We start from the raw sequence: 21230 nt of genomic DNA, 5'->3' as shown, positions 1-21230 counted from the left end.
TCCCAGAGCCATAAAAATGATTTTAGATTGACCCTGAATTATTTGCAGGTCCATGTTAAATTATCTCTATTGAATAATACCATTTACAATCTAGTATTGTTTAATTGCTTAAAATTTCCTGTAACTAGTAACTAGGAATCCCTAAGCCTAATCATTTGAAATTTTATTGTAAAATCCATGTACATTGTAAATGTATTGCATGTAATAGTGAAGATTTTGCTAATTCTTCAGCTTGAAGTTAGGACTCTAACAAAATTCTGTTCATCTTGACACTTGCTCACTTTCACTTCTCATCTTTATCACAATATTTTTATAGCTCTTGGGGCAGAATTCTACTTTACTGGGAGTTTATGATAAAGCTTCTCCTTAATTCTCAATATGTTCCCTTAGGGCATAGTCTAAAAGTCTAAAAGACAATTTAAACATTTAAAAATATTATCTAAAAATAAAGTTGAAAAAGTTTCCCAGACGTTTACCTCATTTGTAACTGTCAGTTTACTTTTTCAACTGTTTTTCCATATATACATCATCTATTCCTTTTTGGAAATACAGTTGACCCTTTAACAACCTGGGTTTGAACTGTGTGGATCCACTTTTACTTGGAATTTTAGAGTACAGTACTATAAGTGTTTCTCTTCCCTAAGACTTTCTTAATCTTAATAATATTTTCTTTTCTCTAGCTTACTTTATTGTAAGAATACAGAATATAGTACATCTAACATACAAAATATGTGTTAATTGACTCCTTATATTATCAGTATGGCTTCTCTTCAAGAGTCAGCTATCAGTAATTAAATTTGGGGGGAGTCCAAAGTGCAGATTTTCTCCTGCATTGGAGGTCAGCGTCTCTAACCCTTGCATTGTTCATCATTCAACTGTATTAGTTTATTTGTGGAAAAAAATGTAGACTATATTTTACTATTCAGTTCAATACAAATCCAACTACCAAATACCATATACTTTTTAACACGTATTATATGTTGAAAATTTTTTATTCTATACTCATGCATAGTATTTATGCCATTAATTTTTATTTATGCAAGAATCAATACTTATCTTTATTTATAGATACCACTGACAATTACTATAAATTAGAATTAATCTGGACCTGCATTGGTGTGGTTAGAGTTGTTTGAAACATGGAGGTGGGGGATTAACTAAGGTCTTTCAAAGAAAGAGATTTTCCATACACACATATACATGCATGAACATACACACACAAACACATAGTCACATATACACCTTTGAGTATATTCTGACTGAATACCTGTGTATCTGTGTATTTTTGGGTGTTTCTGCAGTGAAAAAGGACACTATATTTTTCTCTGTCTACGCAACCTCAATAACCAGGATAAGGTTGACAAAAAAATATAAATGCTTCATGCCTTCTAATTGTTTAAAATACTCACACTTTTCCATTTACTAGTGAAGATATCAGTTCTCTGACTTTCCGTAATGTGTGTGTATGTGTGTATATGCATGTGGATAATCATAGACAGCAAAACACAGCATTATTTTTCTTTAGTTTCCTTACTGACAGACAATTCATATATCTTAAAATAGAAAAATTTGCACCCATGTGAAGATATTCATACATATGGAGAAAAATCCTTGTTTTTATATTATAATCCTAAAATGCAAATTGATATTCCAAATAAAAATAGTAGGGTAGGTATAAGTAAGATATATTGACACAAATAAAAATGTTCAAACCGTACTGGCTAGTCTTATTGTTAGCTCCCAGTAGGTTTTCCAAGTCCATAACTTTGGTCTATCTACCAGACACTTCTTACATATATATCCTTTTATATTTTCCTGGTCTCTCCCATCTCTTGTTTTAGCTGTTGCTGAGACAAGCCAGTTCTACATGGGTTTCCACCAACTTCACAATGGTACAACCTAAGATTGCCTCATTGCATGTCCGGGCTGTATAACTTTAGCTTTATGCCTGTAGCTTCTTGGTTCACACTGAAGCCTGAGACTTCTCAGCCCCCGCTCAGTGTCCACACATGCACAAGCTAGATGTGTGTGAGTTAAAACTCTGTAGGTCAAACCAATGGAAGACAGGAGGCCTGTGGAGTGGCCTATAGGATACAGGAAGAGGTTAATAAATTTTCCCTCTCCTTCTGAGTATAGACTGAACTGAGAAGTGGTTGTTTACATGGCTTCTTAAAAGGGGGTGTAAGTGAAATCAAGCAATCAATTGGTTGCACTTGATACAATGCAGCGGCCAGCTAAATAATACATCATTTTACTAATACTTCCTTTTCTCTGCCTCACTTCTCATTTCCTCTCAGTCCCTCTCCCTGAGATTGAACTCTAGTAAAAGTTCAAGGTTCAGGCTCTGCTTTCTTGGGAAATCAGATTAAAACTGGGATTGGAAACAACCATCAAACTCATGCATCTATAAGAACTCATTTGGTGATGATATATAGGGTGATATGTCATGGTGTATAGTGGCTTCACAATTACTAAAGATTTGAACTACAGTTAAATTGGATAAGGTTCAGATAGAAGGTAAGGTGCTGCTTTTTATAATGGTAGTTGCTCTTTAAAGTTATGGGGTAAAGATAATTATAAGCATTGTGGAGTGGCTGGCTTTTGTTAATAGCACTGGAATCTTTTGCAGAAGAAAATAATAGACTAAAGAAAATCAAATGCCTACTGAGGCCCAGGCACCTCTACTGCAACTTTTAAGGAACTCACTTGTCCTATAATCAGAAATCAGAGTGCACTGAATACATATCTGAAACACCCCTCCCATATCAAATCAGGTCTTTAACAGAAAAATATAGGGACTCTAAAACTTATCATGGGGCTATTTGATTGGGGAGGCTGAGATTCTTGAATCCCTAGATTCTCTTAAACTTCTAGGATGGTGGATGCAACTCCTTTCCTCTTCTTTGCAGAAACAGACTCCTTTCCCACGGAAACTATGCAATAGCCACATCTGAGGAAGCTGCCTTACAAGATGATGCTTGTTCCCCTCAGGATTTGCACCCACTCCTCCTCATTGGCTTCAGGCCAGTAACCAGGATAGATCTCTTAGTACAGCCAAGCTGAGGAATACAGCCATTGCTGTTCAAGCCTGTTTGCTTGAGGAGTTTTAGCAACTGGCTAATATATCCCAGCAGGTACTGAGGGGAGAGGGAACATGTCAGAACAGAAATGAGAATGTTCACCAGAAGAATACAGACTATAAAGCTGGAGAGTGGAAAATTTATTGTTCCTGGGACATGATGCACAATTTGGGATTAAACATTCTGACAAGAATCTAGTCATAACAATCTGCAGATTTAATTCCTCAAATTTACCCGTTGACTATATCTTATAATACAGTATGTTTTGCTTTCAAAATCTAAAGCAGCCCACCAATCACTGTGCCTCTTTCTTAGTAGTAGCAGATGCAAAGTGAAACAATTGTCTTTTGTTTTAGAGGACATAATCCAGCATGCCACCAGATGCCAGACCCTAAAACCTTCTTTCATATGGGAGGCCCCTGGACCTACTGGAGGTTTATTTCCCTCTCATTGACACAGAAGTATTTTATTAGGGTGGCCGGACTGATTTCCACTTCTTACCAGATATAATTTGTTTGATGTCACAAATACAGTAGACTACCTGATGTTCTGTAGGATGTAAAGATGATCTTGTCCCTATGATCATATTTGTATAAAAAACCAGAGAAGGTAAAATAACTCTGGGGCGATACATTGAATCTGAACTGCTGCAATTGCTATGTGAATGCAAATTGCATTTTCCTTCCCTCTTGTTTGGGTTAAAGAAGAAAACATTTGCCACCTGATCAATAGCGTTATACCAAAATAGAGACGCTGTGGATCTGCTCCAGTAAGGACCCATTTAGCATGACAGCTGTGACTGGCAGTACTATCTCGTGAGGTTTGCATTAGTCTACTGTCACTTGCCACATTCCATCTGTTTTTTTTAAGAGCCAGGTGATGGAAAATATCATCCCTGAATCCAATGAAGTTTTCATAGTGGCACTAATCTCTGCAATACTATTCCTCCTGAGATGCTCTATTGCTTCCTATTTACTATTTTGGACAAGGGAAAGTGGGTATAGTAGGCAATTTCAGAAGCTCTCACTTGGCCTTTCCTCCATAATGATGATACTTACTTTACCAATCAGACAGCAATGTGAAGTTCTGGAGGCACAATATATATTTATGCTGATTGTATACTCAAGGGATCAGGTAATTAGTTACAGGGTTGAACAACAATGAATAATTTCAGATTGGGACCATTATAACCATCCACATTGTGAAAGTATTATAAACAGACCTGGGTCCAAACTACAATTATGACCCCATCTCCATAATATAATCTTCCATCTAATTAGAAGAAGTTGATGGGATATTAGGTCCCCTAGTATTGGCATCATCTCAAACCCTGTATCTCATTGTCCTCAAACTTTTGGCTATACTCACCTCCCCTGTGCCTTTAGCAACTGTGCAGATAACCACAGTTGGGGGAGGATTGGTGAAATCTTTACTGTTTATTTACAGGAAAACTCTCCTTGAATAGGTGACCAAGATATACCCAGTGCATCTGTGGAATGTATGTTTTTAGAAAGAAGCATCTGCATTGAATCCATATAAACAGGATGAAAGTTATGAGAAACGGATACAGAACAGGTTGTGAGGGTTGATTTTATATCTCAACTTGACTGGGCCACAGGGTGCCCTGACATTTGGCCAAACATTATTCTGGGTGTGTCTGTGACAGTATTTCTGGATGAAATTAAACTGAGTAAACCAGACTGCTGTCTCTAATGTGGGTGGGTCCTATCCAATCTGCCAAAGGCCTGAATAGAACAAAAAGGATGACACTCTTTTGAGTAAGAGGGAATTGACTCCTGCCTAACTACCTTGATCTGGGTCATTGGTTTTTTTCCTGCCTTTGGACTCAAAAGGAAACACTGACTAAAACACCATCATCCTCTTAGTGGCTCAAGACAACTATTGCATTTTGCCAGCCTTGGTTCCCTCTTTCCCTCATTCCCATATCTAGTTTATCAGCAAGACTGGTTGATTCTATCTCCAAAAATATCCTGAAGTCATCTATTTCTATTTTCAAATCTTTTTAGTTCAAGCTACCTTCATCTCTGAGCTGAATTCCCACAGGAGTTTTCTACCTCGTTGTCCCTACTTCTTTCTTTTCTTCAGCAGTCAATCCATTCTTCATTCAGCAGGATGGTGTTCTTTTAAATATATAAATTATTACATGTTCTTCTCCTGTGTAAAATTCACAGTGCTTTTCCGTCACATGGAAAGTACATTTCAAATGCCTTACCCTGGCTTTCCAAGCTCTCATGGTTGGCCAGTGCATGCCCTGTCCCAATTTCTCTCCACTCTGATACTTGCTCAGCACTCCTCAGCCACACTGCTTTTCTATCTGTTCCTGGACAATGCCAAACTTATTCTTGCCATAAGGCCTTCTACTTACTTCTTCCTTACTCTTGCACGACTTCTAATCATGCAAATATCAGCTTAAATGTCCCCTCCTTAATGCAGGCTTTCTTGACTACTCAATATAAAATAGCTATGCAGGCACCTGCTATCAATCTTTACTGAATTTTATGGAGAAAGTATCAAAATGCTAATTAAGGTTTGACTGAAGAAGGATGTGGTCAGAGGTGTGACAGATAAATTCTAGGGCAGGACTATTCAGTGGAGTACAAATTAAAAAAGAAACAATAACAACAGAAGTTAGTTTCTTGAAAAAAATTGTCTCCAGAGACCTTTGGACAGCCAGGTTAAAAAAGAAAAGACGTGCAGTAAATATATGAGCCTCAGGGAGGGGCAGCCGATATCATATGTAGATTTTAAGTATTGCTAAGAGAATAAACATTTTCAACATGCATTGCAATGTTCAGAGATAGTCTCTGGGCTCAAGAATGACTTGGAGTTTTGCACCTATTTAATAACTTTATTACTTGGCAGGCTTTACTGTGTAAATACTACATTGGACAGACAGACAAATTAGTATAAAAAGGATGTTATGGGCATCTTTATCAATAAATGATATTTAAGCTGATTTTAAGTTTTTCTTAAATATTGGTTGAACTCTTTTACAACTCAAACTAATATTAGCCGCATGGCCTAACTCCATTACAATGTAGTGTAACTGTAACAGTAGTCAATTATTTATGAATCAGTGGAAACATCTGGAAGCTTGACCTCCTTTTGATATTAAAAGGACTTGGAGCATTTGCTGTATTTCACTATTAGTGCCACTTCAGTTATTACATGCTCTGCCAATGTTTTATGTAACTGGACTGATTTCCTTCCGACTCATAAGGTCAGCTGGCTGTGAAGGGATTGAGTTTTCTAGGCACTACTGCCTGCGTCTATCTCCTTACTGATACAGTACCCTGCTACCTAATACTCATACATGGTGGAAAATATATTATTCTAGCATTATATAGCATATTGTGTAAGCATTAAAGAGAATAAACTAATTTCTTTTCCTGAACCAATCTTATCTTCATGCTTTTTAGTATTTCCAATCTTTTCCTTTTTTTGATATATGCATGTCTCTGTACAAACACACACACATGCACACACAATTAAATGTTTCTCATCTGTATCTAAAATATACAATGGCTTTACCCACAGGTATAATCTATTTCAGCCACTTAAAAAAGAATGCATCTGTTTTACACCAAATATATTTCCAATATACTTTTCCATGAAAAGTAGAGATGCAGAAAGTATATGTTCAAGGACTGATGACATATGCACCAAAATAAATGCAAACATACACATCTGCACAGGTGAATTTGCAGTTCTATCTCTGGAAAGACAGAATATGCAACTAGGTGGATGTATCCTGCTTAGTGGGATGATCCCAAACTGCAGGCAATCAGTTTATTTGTATTTTCCTGCTAACAGATTTTTGTTGTAATTTATTTTGTTTAGACTTATTTTCATTTACAGGATACTTATTGTGAATATTCTTTGTATCAGACACAATACTGGACACTGGAGAGAAAAATGATGAATAAGGGATAGTGTGTGGTTCTAATGAGCGTCAGTCTTTTCACATGTTCTAAACACAGAGCTGCACAGCACCAGGATGAAATGTTTAGGGAACTTAAATCGGAGATAGGAGTAACTGTTCTGACATTAAAAACAATATAAACAAATTGACAACCAAACAAAGTGGCAGTTTAACACTTAATCTGATTAGTTCCCCAAGCCCCTATATTTTCTTAGCAGGGTGAGGGCATGAAAAAATTGAGAATGCTGGAGGATACAGGATACTTTGTTCTTTGAAATCATAAGAAAGGACACATATCTAGTGCCTGTGTTAATGCCTTATCTATTCCTGCCAGCTTCTTGGGCTCTCGTTGGTATGATTTCTGCCACATAATGCCACCACTCTGCCAACTGATGATTGGATCAGCAATTTGACTCTAAGACCATTTCAGATGGAAGATTGCAAGGTAGCCTGGGCCTAGAGCCCTAACAAGCAAGTTATGCCTCTAAAGGTCCCTAGGCATCTTGTTCCTCAAACTGAAGGTGATTCACTGACCCAAAACACCATTTCCCTTGGAGGATTTGAACTGGAGACAAAATTAGCCAGGCACCAGCTGGCAACAGTAGAGCGCTACCGAAGTTGAGAGTTACATCGAAAGAAGGCATTATGCAGAAATCACCAGACAGTGGAATTCATGTGACTTGAAGAGAAAAGGCAATAAAATGCAGGAGGTGGTAGAGCAATAAGCAAGCAAGAGGACTGAAATAGAGAAAAGGTTAGACTAGTGTTATTGGGTAGAGGCAGGCACACTAGCAGCGGAGACAGAAAATAGTTGAATCATCTTAACTGCAGGATTCCAGAGTAGTGAGCAATGAATGCCTGCTCTGCAGATGAGCTTCATGTGTCCTTCAGCTAGCCAGGGGGGACAAACTTTAATTAAGAAGTAAGCATGAGCTGTGATTACCATTACTCTGTTTCTACAGAAATAAAAGCATCATAGACTCTTTCTCCCATAGTAGGCCCAAACACACAGAGAAACAGATCTTTGAATAAATCAAATGGGAAAATGGAACCCCTAAAGAGTTAAACTTTTCTCTATGATAAATTACATCTGTGAAACTTCTATTTGTACAACTAATCTGGCCAGAAGTTTGACAAGTTATCAGGAGTCCTTAAATGCCCATCTTTAGAGGCAACACATTGGGTAACAGAGGACCCATGCGGTCATGTGGTAATCATAAGTCTGAATGTGGAATCACCTCATTCAACTCCTTTTCCCTACAGCGGAAAGAAAGGCTCCAAAGATCTCTAGGCATTTTGCTTTGTGAGTGCCTATATTTCAGTGAAAACATCTATAAAGCAAATCCATTCTCTTTCATGATAAAATCAATATTCTGTTAAAAAAAAACAACCCAGAAATCAACTTCTTGACTATGGAACAGTGTTCCTTAAGGACAACATCAGGAAGGAAGAGATACACCTAGGGTATAATCTGTCGCAAAGTGTACAAGAGAAGTAGGATGTTGAAAGGGAGAGGCCTATTTCCTTTGTGGGATCCCACTGTACACCATCCAAACACTTTTCTCCTGTTCAGCTTCTCTGGTATCTAATAGAGTTGGTTTATGCCACATTTCTCACCTTCTCCCTTCAAATAAATGAACTGACACAGTTTCACACCCAAGCCCAACCCTCATTATCTTTAATAGGATAAAGTGAGGCCCTGCATACTTGGAAGCAAGGAATAGAGCACCAGAGCTCCTATTTTATTCTTAATAACATCTACCTTTCTTTATGAGGCCTGGCTACAGGATGGCTAAGGTGGTTTCTTCTTTTCTTTATATTCCTTGATTTCTCTCATTAAGCACCAATTAATTGGTAGGCATAGGTTTTCAATAATCTCTAAGACTCAAGAGAAATGGTGAAAATGAAGATTCAACACATTTTAGGGTATGGAGAAAGGGAACTAATGACAGTTTGCTTTGATTTTGTAAGTAATGTAGGAGACAAAGTTAACCACACAGAGAAAGGTTGGGATCGGAATGGGTAATAAAACTGGGAATTGCTACTGTGAAAATATGGCAGGGAATCAACTAGAGATGAATAAGAAAATTGCAATAAGGGTCCAAGAGCTGATGGATAGCATGCCTTATTACAGTGATTTGCACATTTTTTCCCTTCAAGTCATGACCAAATGTCCTTTGGCAGAAGTCCATGTTTGAGGATGGGAAAATTTACATCTTTATTTTCAGTAACCTTGAACTGAAATTTACATTTCCTTCAATTGTGAATATAGGCCACAAACCACATTAGTATTAGTAGTTCTTGTGACATTTTACCCAATTGAAATATTGGATATATTCATATCATATTAGAGTTACAATATTTCAAATATCATCTATTATACTCCAATGGTATTGCTTTTTATTAAAAGTTATTACAGAAGAACATATATTACAATTTCACTTTTTAGATAACTATATTTCAATAGAATTAGGTTCCTTTGTATTCTATTTTTTTAACTTAAAATATACTTAGAAAGATTCTATTTTGTTCATAGGCTTTATTAAGTTACCAAAGGGGTTCATAGCGTGTAAAAGGTTAAGAATGCCTGTTCTTTGGTGTCTCAATATTTGTCACGCAAAATATAACACTTAAAACTAAGGGGGATGGGATACAATGGAATGATATATTGTTATTGAAATGGGCAGAAAATATAAGCAATTACGTAGGCTCATCAGCTACTATGAGATGCTGCCTTTTTATGTCAAAATTTTAAATATTATGACTTAAGTGGTATTTTTCTTTTACAAATGCCCAGGACTTTTGTTACAGTCAATTAAACCTGTCTCATTTATCCTCTCTAACCTTCAGTCAGAATCAGCACATAACGTCGCATTTATATTTTAACACCGTGTGTCCAACAGCATGATTTAAGGCTGATGAAGGCTTTTCTGTATGGGTACTTTATTTGCTGAATATCCATGGATGCCACTTATAAGTCCTGTGGTTGCTAGCATCAGGGATTTTTGTAGGTAAATATTGATTGTGGACCTTTGATTTCTTACCAATTGATAAATCAGGGCCTCAATAAGGCAACTGAAGAAGACTAATATTTTAGCATCAAAACAAGTACTATAATATTGTAATGGATATGTGTTCCTCTTTGCATTCACCATGTCAATTCCCCTTCCCCATCAATTAAAAAACTTTTTTTTGAATGTTTATTTATTTTTGAGAGAAAGACAGTAGGAGTGGAGGAGGGGCAGAGAGAGAGGGAGACACAGAGTCCAAAAGAGGCTCTCGGCTCTGAGCTGTCAGCACAGAACCCAACTTGGGGATGGAATTCACAAGCCCAGAGATCATTACATGAGCCGAAATCTGAGGCTCATCCGACTGAACCACCTAGGTGCCCCTGCTCCATCATTTTTTTTTAGGAAAGCAATCGACCTTTTATTTTATTAAAACACCCTCCCTCTTTTAATTCCTATGATTCAGTTGGGGCTGGCCCCTTCCCCAGCTTCAGGGGTGGTGAGTACATAACTGAGATGAATCAGAGCATTCTGTTCTCTTTTCCATTGTGTTGTCATAGGGAGAGGCATAAATTATCCAAGCAAATAAGGCTCATTTTGAGAGACATTCATTGGAACTGTTGAGAAAAAAATTGGGTTGTCGAGAGCCCATATGAAGCCCAGAGCTGCTGGCAGCCATTTTTCCACCATGATAGCAGAGCCTGCCAAAGAAAGGAAGTTACAGAGAAAAGCATTCCGCAGACAGGGTAAGAGCCACTTTCATTCTCATGACCTAATTAGAGTGTTGGATCTAGCTGTGCCTGAAGTCAGCATGTGGGTTTTCATTTCTGTGCTCCTAACCATGTGAATCTAAGTATATTAAGTCACTTCAAGGTTCAGTTACCTGGAACAAAATGAGTGTGGACTAACAGACACTTTTGCTAAACTTCAAATTCTAATTAGTTTGGGAGGTTATTATTAACTATGAAATACTTATTAGTGATGCATACATTAGTCCAAATAAGAAAAGCAGCAAAGGAAAATTATTTTGTAGGTCTTAAAAATCTTGTTTTAAATTAAACCATGACTAAGCTGTGGACAGAGGGAAAAAAAAAGCTGGATATTTCAGGTGATCAAGAAATTTTATGTGTTAATTACTTGAAGTGATTCTACATTTATCCTCCAGATGCCATAATTTCTAAATTGGCATGCTTTCATCATTTGTACACTTTGCAGTCAGAGAACCTAATCCATCTTCCTCCTGGATTTGTAGTTCTATAGAAATGATGGTCTGTTCTAGGACAGCCGGTGTCGCTTGGCCTATTGTACTTAAGAATAAACGAGTAAGAATCTTGATTACCTTACAAATAAATCTGGTTAACAGTTATATTAATTAAAATGCCTGGTTCTGCGGCTATTCTGAACTATTTATACGTGATTTAATTCATATCAGCAGCTAATTTGTATTTAATGCAAACTAATGGGTTTTATGTAAATGGAGCATGTGGCAGTCTATTTAAAAAACAAATTATCTCTAGTTTCATTTCAGTTATTTTAATTAAATTTAGAGTGTGTGTGGTGGGGGGGGTGACAGGGAAAGGGATGTGTTATATACGAGGTGATGATTAAATCCAGTTTAATTCTACAGAATAAGAAACAAGTAATTCTCTCAACAGTCACATTGGCCCTTTCATAAGGTTTAGAGAAGTCAAGAGGGTTAGTATAGAGAAAAACCTCTAAGATTCTACACGGCATGTTTCTTAAGAGCACTTGTAGAAATAAGTTTCTTAAAAAATATTTTTTTTATTTGGCTGGTGGTTATTGTATGCCTTAAATGCCTGTTATATACATATATTTTCTTTTCTTTGATTTGGAAATTTTCAACCCATTTTATAAACTGGTTGACTAATGTTTCTTTACTTGACTGCCAATAGCTTAAATCTATGGAGCCTTACTTTAACTATAATAAAACATTCCCAATCTATAGTTTATCCATTTCTAAATTATTTTGGGTCTTTTATTATTTTTTCAAAGAGCATTTTTTCTCTTTTTTTCTAATTTTGATACATGTTCTATAGCTAAAGAGAATTTTGGCACATTCTTCATAGATTTTGCTATTTATTCCTAGACTAGAACCATCTCTCAGCTGGTAAAATTTAGTTGATTTCAAAGTTGATGTACTTCCCATTCTTTTTCTTGAATTATGGTTACTTTTTTCTGTGTTTCTATTCCCAGCTTGCTAGATCATAAGATTTTTCTTTTTAAGAATAAGAACTATCTTTTTCATTTCCACAAAATCAATATGATTTTGTTGCATTTAGTAGGCATTCAATGTTGCTTGAATGATATCACCTAAAAATTTTTTTCAAACCACTAAATTACATCTTCCAAAATCTCCATTTTCAACAAGAAATAAAACACAAATCTCCTCCCTCTCATGCCATTGGTTGCAAGATAAAAAATAAACTCAACAATATGATCAATCTAGTTTTCCAAACCCAGTCTCCAATATTATCTCAAAAATTCACACACCATTACCTCTTAGAAGTAGTACTAGTGTTATGGTAACATAATGAAGGATCACCTATTGGTCTCTGGTAGTTGGGAAAGCCTCCACAGGAAGGCAATGATTGATCTCAGGCTTGAAGGAATTTTCTAGGGAAACATGGGGAAGAATGGGTTTTCATGATGCAAAACAGCACATGCATTCCTCACATAATATGGTATAACATTAATCCCTAAGAACACATTATGTACTTGAATGGAATTGTTTACTTAAGAAAATATTTTAAATCATCTACCTTAAAAACTTTTGCCAGTTTTTACATTTGTAGAGTCTCAGCCCTTCTTAAAAATACCCTGGATTCCCAACCCTCTTGAATATTTTAGTGCAACCTAAAACTTTAATGTCAAATATTAAAATAAGTTTTAGAAACAATGTCATTGGTACATAGCCACAATTCTAGAATATTGTCACAAGCTTGTACAGGAAAAGACAATCAATTTTTAAGCTTCATGTTTCCTGTCACCAGAGACAGAAACAGCACATCCAAACAACTGTTTATGGATGTTAATCCTGGTCAGATTGATCAAATGACGGCCTCTCCAGTTTCACTGGTTGTCTAGGGAGCGTTGACTTTCCTATATGGCAGATATAATGACTTCTTTTTTAATTCAACTGCCACAAATTTGGAGCCACATACAATAACTCAACTCCTCCAGAGAAACTTAAACAGATATAATTAGCTATATTTGAAATATAAGAACATTCACTCAGTCAGAATGATTGGAAATCCATTTTTTTTACAATGAAGTTAGATTCTACAAGTTATTTAAGTAATTGCATCATAATTCACTTCATGAACATTGTAACTATTCAGATGGCATAGGAAATGCTTTGTTGGGTACTGTCCGGTAACATATGCACCCAAATAGGGTAGTCTCCTTGACTCTTCAAAAGCAGACAGATAAGGGAAAGCTCCTGTGGTCTAGAGGAACTATTTAATCAAGTAAGCTCACTATATATACAAAATGATAATTTATACAAATGATACCAAAAGGGAAGTAGTTCCAGGAAGAGGTGGAAGAAGAGAAAACTCACTTCATAGAGCTCATGGCTATATCCTTTCTCTAAAGCAAGAAGTAATTTCCTAAGATAGCATTGTTTGTGCGGTTGCAAAATCCCTCTTCTACAGCCCTCCCTTTCAAGCCCTTCTCCCCTCTCAACTTAGCTACATTAGCCTTCCACATCGATTCAATTGGCAGGTGATTTATCAGGCCAGCATTTCATCTTCCTTACAAAGGCAAAACGTGCTCTGTTCCTGGGTGCTACAAGGGGGAACAGACGAATATTCCTTTGATGCTACAAGGACACCAGACTGATAAAATTTGCTCCTGCATTGAACTTGACATGAAGGTGGAGTGCTTTAACTTTTAAAAGTCTGTTCTGTAACTCTCAGAATAACTGATGACCCTCATTGATATTCACATTTCAAATGCAGATAAATCTTCTCTGTTATTTTTTTCTTCGATTCGAGGACTAAAATTTTCACCTTCTACACATGCACACCCTGCTATCTCAAATTGACAAAATCTTCCTGCTTGCTGAGTCACTCAGTCCATCCAGCTACTTATTCAGCTATGTGTCCATATACAATGGAATGGAAAAATATTGCTATTTAAACCAAAGTCCCCTGCATTTGCTTCCACATACTAGAGAGTGGGATGATTTATAACACAGAGAAGACTCTTTGTTTAGAAAAGTACCATAGTGCCCCCTCCCCATACTTGAGTGAGGGAAATAAGAAGAAAATCCATAAGAAAGTGAGAAGCATCTGGGGTTCAAAGGCATTGCAAGATCTAAGAAAGGGGTATCAGCAATGCCACTTCACAGGTGAGTGACTTGTGCAGCCGCACAGGGCCCTGCATCCAGACGGGCTCCATGCTTGGTTTAATGTTCCGCTGTCACTATCTTGAAATTCTTAATAATTTTTGAACAAGAGAACTGTATTTTTATATTGCATTGGACCTGAAAATTATGTAGACAGGTTGAGATAAAAACACTCCATTTTCCTTAATTTAACCCAAATTTTGAGTTACATACGGTGAAGTATTGCCAATCAAATGTCCTATGTCTATTTCCAGGCATCAAGTAATGAGCAAATATTATGTAAAGCCACTTAATAGCAGTAATGACTCTTATGTCCTATAGCTCTGTTTTTCAGACACTAGGGATGGTTCATTTCATAGATTGTGGTTAATTTATAGAATTAGCATGTATTTAATTAGACTGAGACTTCTACTTATCCCCCCGCACCCTCTTTTATGAGTTTATCCTGTGCTTTTTTCTAGGAAGCTGGTTTTCAAAATGAAGTCTGTTAGGACATGGTTTAACTTAATATCGACTATGTTAAACCTGAGTCTTAATTTTTAAATTTCTTTTTAAAAATCGAATATTTCCTTGAGGTCGGTCTGATGGGGCTTGAGGAGGCAAGGCTGTAGTAACCTCATGGAAGGTAGCTGTTCTTACCCACCTCTCTGCCTTTTGGGCTGCAAAAGTCAGTCTTTTAGGTCCCAGATGCCAGATACTCCCTCCACTGACATCCCTTAAAGCTAGTCAATAATATTTATCAAACCTTGGCTAATGGGAGCTGAGGGAAAAGGCCTGTTGGAGGCTTCAAGGAAGGGTTTGCTTTGATGATAGGAGAAACTTATCCACATGCTTGTCTTTGGATATGGTTGTATGAACATGTGATGCATGGAACTACAGCAGAATCTTGCGACAATGAGGGAAAAGCCATGAAAATGGAAGAGAGGAGAGATAGAAAGCACGTGGGACACTGATGAAGCCACTTTGTTGCTGAATGAAGCAAAGCTGAAACAACCTACCTCTTCAGAATATTTGTAAATTTGAGCCAGTGGTTCTCAAAGTGTGGTCCCTGGATCAGTAATGTTAGCATTGTAGAGAAATTTCTTAGCAAAGAGAACTCTTGGGACCCACCTCAGATGACTAAAACAGAAAACTGGGGATGAGACCAAGCGTTCTGTGTTCTAACAAGCACTCTTGGTCATTCTGATGACTAAGTTTAAGAACTACTGCGTTAAGTTTCATTTTGTCAGCTATTCTGTTCATCATAATTGAAACAATCTCAACTTTATTATAAGAGACTGGATACTTTATTTATTAAAAAAACTTTTTTAGTGTTTATTTTTGAGAGACAGAGACAGAGCATGAGCAGGGGAGGGGCAGAAAGAGAGAGTAAGACACGGAATCTGAAACAGGCTCCAGGTTCTGAGCTGTCAGCACAGAGCCCAATGTGGGGCTTGAACCCATGAACCGTGAGATCATGAGCTGAGCTGAAGTCGGACACTCAACTGACTGAGCCACCCAGGTGCCCCAAGACTGGAACATTTTAAAATATGATTTTTAAAAGATCATATTTTCTTTTAAAGTTATATTTTGACACCACAATATTCCTACAATTAGAAATAAGTTAGTATTTAGTGAACACAAAGAGTTTACAGTCTTGTCACTTCACCTATAACATCCATCTGCAGAATTATATGATCGTCAGATACAAAGTTGATTTATATTATTATTTTGTCTCATAAAAGTGTCACAGTAAATAGAAGGGGACAGCAGAGGCTCCTTTTTCCTTTGTGTGTTTGTGTGTATTGTTCAATTTATTTGTGCCAGGCAAAGTGGAGTTATAAGCTGTATTACCTAGTTTTAACTACATGAACTTTCACAAGATAAGGGAGTTGATACTCCTAAAAAGAAACTGCAGGTTGAAGAATCATAAATAATGTAAATATAGGTGAAAATAGTGGTGTTGCTGCTTCCCATTTGATTTGTGGGCATCTTGCTGGCCTTGTTAGAAGAGAAAAACAAGTATGTTCTAAAATGACACAATGGGAACTTGTGAAATATTATTTAAAATAATCAGGAAGATTTATGCATACTATTTTTAGTGCTACCCCTCACTTTAAGTGGCTGTTTACCTATAGATGGTAGCTAACAATAGCTATAGCCATATCTCTAACTATGTGTTATTATCCACAGTGGACACCACTACGGTTTTGTTTTTCACCGATTGCTAAAGTTTTATTTTGCTACTGATTTTATTCTTGTTTTTAACTGATAGAGAGTATTTAATCAAAAAGTATATAGGCTCTTGACTCCTAGAATGAGGTCAAAACACCTTGCTTTTCATACTAGGTTTTCTGGCATCTGAGCCCAGTCTGCTTTTCAGTCATAATTTTCCCTTATTCTTTCTTCATGCTCTGTGTGCTTTTGCTACTCTGAAGGAGCTGCTCACTCTTCTCCATGCCCAGCTCTATGCACTTTCTCAAACTAATCTCAGCCAGGAGTCATTTCACCTTCCCTGAACTCTCATAATGAGAGTTGATACTTTATAGCCTTTTAAGTTCTTTGAGGGCAGAATTCATTATCCGATTCATTTTACATCCCCCATAATGTGGATTCCAAGAAAATGTGTTAGAAGAAAGTAAGAAAGGAAAGAAGAAATAGCAACTGTGTGAACAAAGAAATAAGTTTTTCACCTTTCATGTCTGAAGGTTCGGGTTGATGGGGAGTCACCAAGCTATTCAAATTAATTCCTTTAATCATCTCATTTTGAAGGTGTACTTCTTTTTACGCTATATTTCATGACTAGAGTAAGCTTAAAGTATCACCAGGCTTCTGTCTTTCTGTCATGTAGTGACATGTGAAATATTACTTTATTCATAAGGCTATCCCCAGATGACAGAAACTACTGAACTACAGCAAACACAGAAACTTGAGAGGCAGCGGTGTGTGGGGCATGGACGTTTTATGCCATCAGACCTAGGTGACAGTCCCAGCTCCATTGCTTACTAAATGTGGACGTGCAAGTGCTCTCCAAATGCTTTCTGTTTTAATGTTCTCATCTTTAAAATGGCTATATGCATCCAAATAAGTGATAAATGTAAGAAACTTAGCATGGTACCTGGACATAACAAATGTCCTATTTGCTATGAATGAGAAATTTTGTTTTCTTCTACTCACAACACTTCTGACACCAAATGTGTGGGTTTCCCCCCCCTACAGCAACCAATTCTCCAACTCTCTTGACATCACCTAGGTATCCTATGATTTATTTTGACATTAACTACATGGAGTTAGTGCAGACTTCACAGGGTAAGGGCTCAGTACCACATCCCTGCCTTGCATTTCAGATACCAGTCATAAGTCAAAGGTTGTCAATTGTACTTCTGACCAATAGGCTATAAATTGAGAGTTCCCTTAACCCTGCCCTTGGTTCTGATGATTTGCTATAATGGCTCAAAGACTTCAAAGGCATATTTATTTATGTTTAATGGTTTATCATAAAGAATATAATGAAGGATACAGATGAGCAGTCATAAGAAGAGGTACATAGGATGAGATGTGCAAGGGTGCTGAATGCCAGAGCTTCTGTCCTTATGAATTTGAGGTGCACTGGCAGCCTGGCATATAGATATGTTCACCAACTTGGAAGTTGTCTGCCCACCGTAGCTTAGAAAATTTTTATGAAGGCTTCATCATGTAAGTGTGATCAACCTCCAATTTCCAATGCCTCTCCTCTCCCTGGAGGATGAAGTTGCAGGTGAAACTTCCAAGCTTCTAATCATGGTTGGCCTTTCTGGTTGCCAGCCGACATTAAGGAGCCTAGCGAGAGTTGCCTCATTAGAACAAAAGATGTTCCTAACACCCAGAAAAATCCAAAGAATTTAGGAACTCTGTGTGAGACACTCATATCACTTCCATCACTCAGGAAATTATAAGGGTTTTAGGAGCACTGTTTTAGGAACTGGGGACCCAGACCAAATGCATATTTCTTATTATGTCACAGCTACCTCTGAGTAATCATTCTTCCCATTTCTGTGAACTTAAGGACTAATTATGATAACATGTATGCATAATATACTTATTTTCCTAAATTCTAAAGTTAATTAGCATTGGTACAATTATCTTTCACTTCATTCATAGCCTAATAATTTTATGCTTTGATTATTTTCTTAGACTTTCTAACATGAATCATTTCCTATAATCAAAGTTATTAATTTTACAGTTTAAATCCCTTCCAACATTTAATATTCTGGGAGGTGGAAAAGAAAGTTTATACACTTGCAAATAATAGAAGTTAAATTGAAAGGAGAACTATAAAAATAAGGAAATGGTATCAAATAAATAATATCAGAAATTCCTCATATCTGAAAGATATCAGTTCTCAGATCAACTTTTCATTGAGTGTCCAATAAAATGAAAACAAAAAACAAACTCACACCAATGCATACATGTCATTGTGTAATTTTGACACACTAAGAGTAGAGAGGCATTTCTAAGAGATTCAAAATGTTGTGCGAGGGGGAAACTGGTCTAATAAAAATGATAGGATATCAAAATGTCATTCATTTATCTCTCAATGCTAACCTGTATCCTAGAAGTTCTTGAAATAATGTCTCTAATATTCTAAGAAAAGATGGTTTTCATCCTGTAATATGAAAGTCAACTGTCAGTCTACTGTGGGAGAAGAGAAAAATACAATCTCAAAAATGTATGGACTTGACAATTTAGCCCTCATGCAATGCCTTAGATAGGTTCTAGAGAATGTATCTAAGAAAAATAAATAATAAACCCACACATGTTCAGAAAAACATGCTATCTAGGAAAAAGGCTACCTAATACAGGAGAATGAGGTATTGAAAGTCCAAAGTGACAACTGTGTTTCAGACACAGAGAGAAGTAATCCTTCATATTAGAGCAGGTGGTTAGAGGGCTGCGTGGAAGAAGTTCAAGTTTTCTGAAGTATTTGGGTATTATGGAAAATTTCTGAAGTATTTGGGTATTATGGAAAATTATTACTCGGCATTTGACAGCTTTGATGGAACATTTGGACAAATATCAGCAATAGATATACAGAACACAAAGAAAATCTTAAAAGGCAGTAATGTACTCTAAGAAAAAAAGCTTGTATTGAGAAGAAAACATAAATCAGTTGACATAGCAGTAAATAAAATCTTTACAAGACTGTAATTATATAAAAATTGACTAATGATTTCACCAAACATAATATTACAATGTTGGAATGCTGTGGGAGAGGAATTGGGAGTGGTGATGGTGGAATAAGAGAATTTAAACATCAACAAGAAGTCAATAGTTGCTGCCAAAGCCAAATAAAGACCTACAAGTATTAAATATCTTACTTAGGAAAATGGTGATGAACACCAAAAGAAACAACGGACAGAGTTGAAAACCCTTAAGTGAGAGAATCCTGGAATTGGCTTTCCCCTCCCTCCCTCTTTTCCTCTGCTACCCAGTCCCTAGTTTCTTGCCTTCCTGAGACCATTAGGAAACTCCATATGTGTGAGGTTTCTGACTTTGTTGAGGTCTTGCATTGTCCTGAGCTCTATTGTCTTTGAGCCAAATGGTGACTTGGACTTGGTGGGTTAGGGACTAAGGATGAGGCTCTGAGGGCAGCAGATTATTAGAAAAGCTTTTTCAAGCCAATTGTGGACCCAAGGGACAGTTGGATGTTGAGCTATATTAGTGTATGGGTATCGCAGCTTCTCAGATAACTGGAAGAGAGTTGGGTCAGTGGGCTGAGCCTCCCCTATATGTGAAGCTCTAAAAATGTAGAGAGACTGCCAAACAGATGATTTCTTATATATAGTCTGTGGCTTTGAAATAGAATAAAGTGATGAATGACATTTTACCTTTCATACTATAAACCTATAGGAGTCCCACCATTTAGGATATTATAACAATGAGGTATAAACCCAACTAAGCTGACAACACAGAAAAGCAGCCACCATCTGAGAGGTCTAGCAAAGAAAGAACAATCAGGTTGAAACACCCAATGAAATAAAATGCCTGAGGAGATATCTGGATATCTGAATGAATACAGTAATTTGGGAAAGGCCAAACACACCAAAGGTAAACTTTCTGGAACTTAGAACCATGATATATGATTTAAAAATATTAGTCTCAGTCAAATCAGTTTTTGATCATTGCTAAGATTCAAATTAATGTTCTTGATGGGAGAATGCCAGAGTTTCTCACACAGAAACAAGTGACAGACACTACTTCCGCTTCTCCACATTGACTAGATCAGTATCAGGGTCCAACTGAACTGCAAGGGATAGAAAGTATAGATCCTGTCAAGTTCCTGGAGAGAAGGCAAAAGATCCTATGAGTGAATAATGAGAGTGGCCAATGCACCTGTGGTCAGAGAAAAGATTCTAACTAAAATGAACATGAACAAAACCTCCCAAAAGGAAATATTAGTGAAATAACAATAATGACATTAGATATAGATGTAACATAGCAATATAGAGATAGAAATATAATGAGTAAGGGTAGACTTCCTGGAAATATATAACGGAAATGCTCAATAAGATTGTTTACAACAGAAAAGACATTCTGTGACAGAAATTTTAATACAAACTACCTGTGAACCCTACTGCGTGAAGGTTGGTAGAAAGGAGATAAAAACATTCCAAATGTTTCATTCATCATGAGGAGGAAAATAAAGGGGCTCAGTCAGTTAAGCCTCCCACGCTTGATTTAGGCCCAGGACATGATCTCATGGTGGTGAGATCGAGCCTGGTGTCAGGCTCCATGCTGATAGTATGAAGCCCGCTTGGGATTTTCTCTGCTTCGCCCCCTCCCCCTCCCACCCCCCACCCCCGCTCGCATGC

General features: G+C 37.0%; 1 long non-coding RNA gene across 2 annotated transcripts in view; it reads right to left on the bottom strand.

Annotated features, from left to right (window-relative positions):
• LOC144225868 (uncharacterized) overlaps positions 1–21230 on the bottom strand; it is a 262417-nt gene that overhangs the window by 81245 nt on the left and 159942 nt on the right. The window lies entirely within an intron of this gene.

Source organism: Crocuta crocuta, unplaced genomic scaffold, assembly GCF_008692635.1.
Source record: "Crocuta crocuta isolate KB4526 unplaced genomic scaffold, BGI_CrCroc_1.0 scaffold131, whole genome shotgun sequence".
NCBI classification, from domain to species: domain Eukaryota; kingdom Metazoa; phylum Chordata; class Mammalia; order Carnivora; family Hyaenidae; genus Crocuta; species Crocuta crocuta.
Note: the sequence above shows the minus strand (reverse complement) of the source record. Positions and strands in the feature narration are given on the sequence as shown.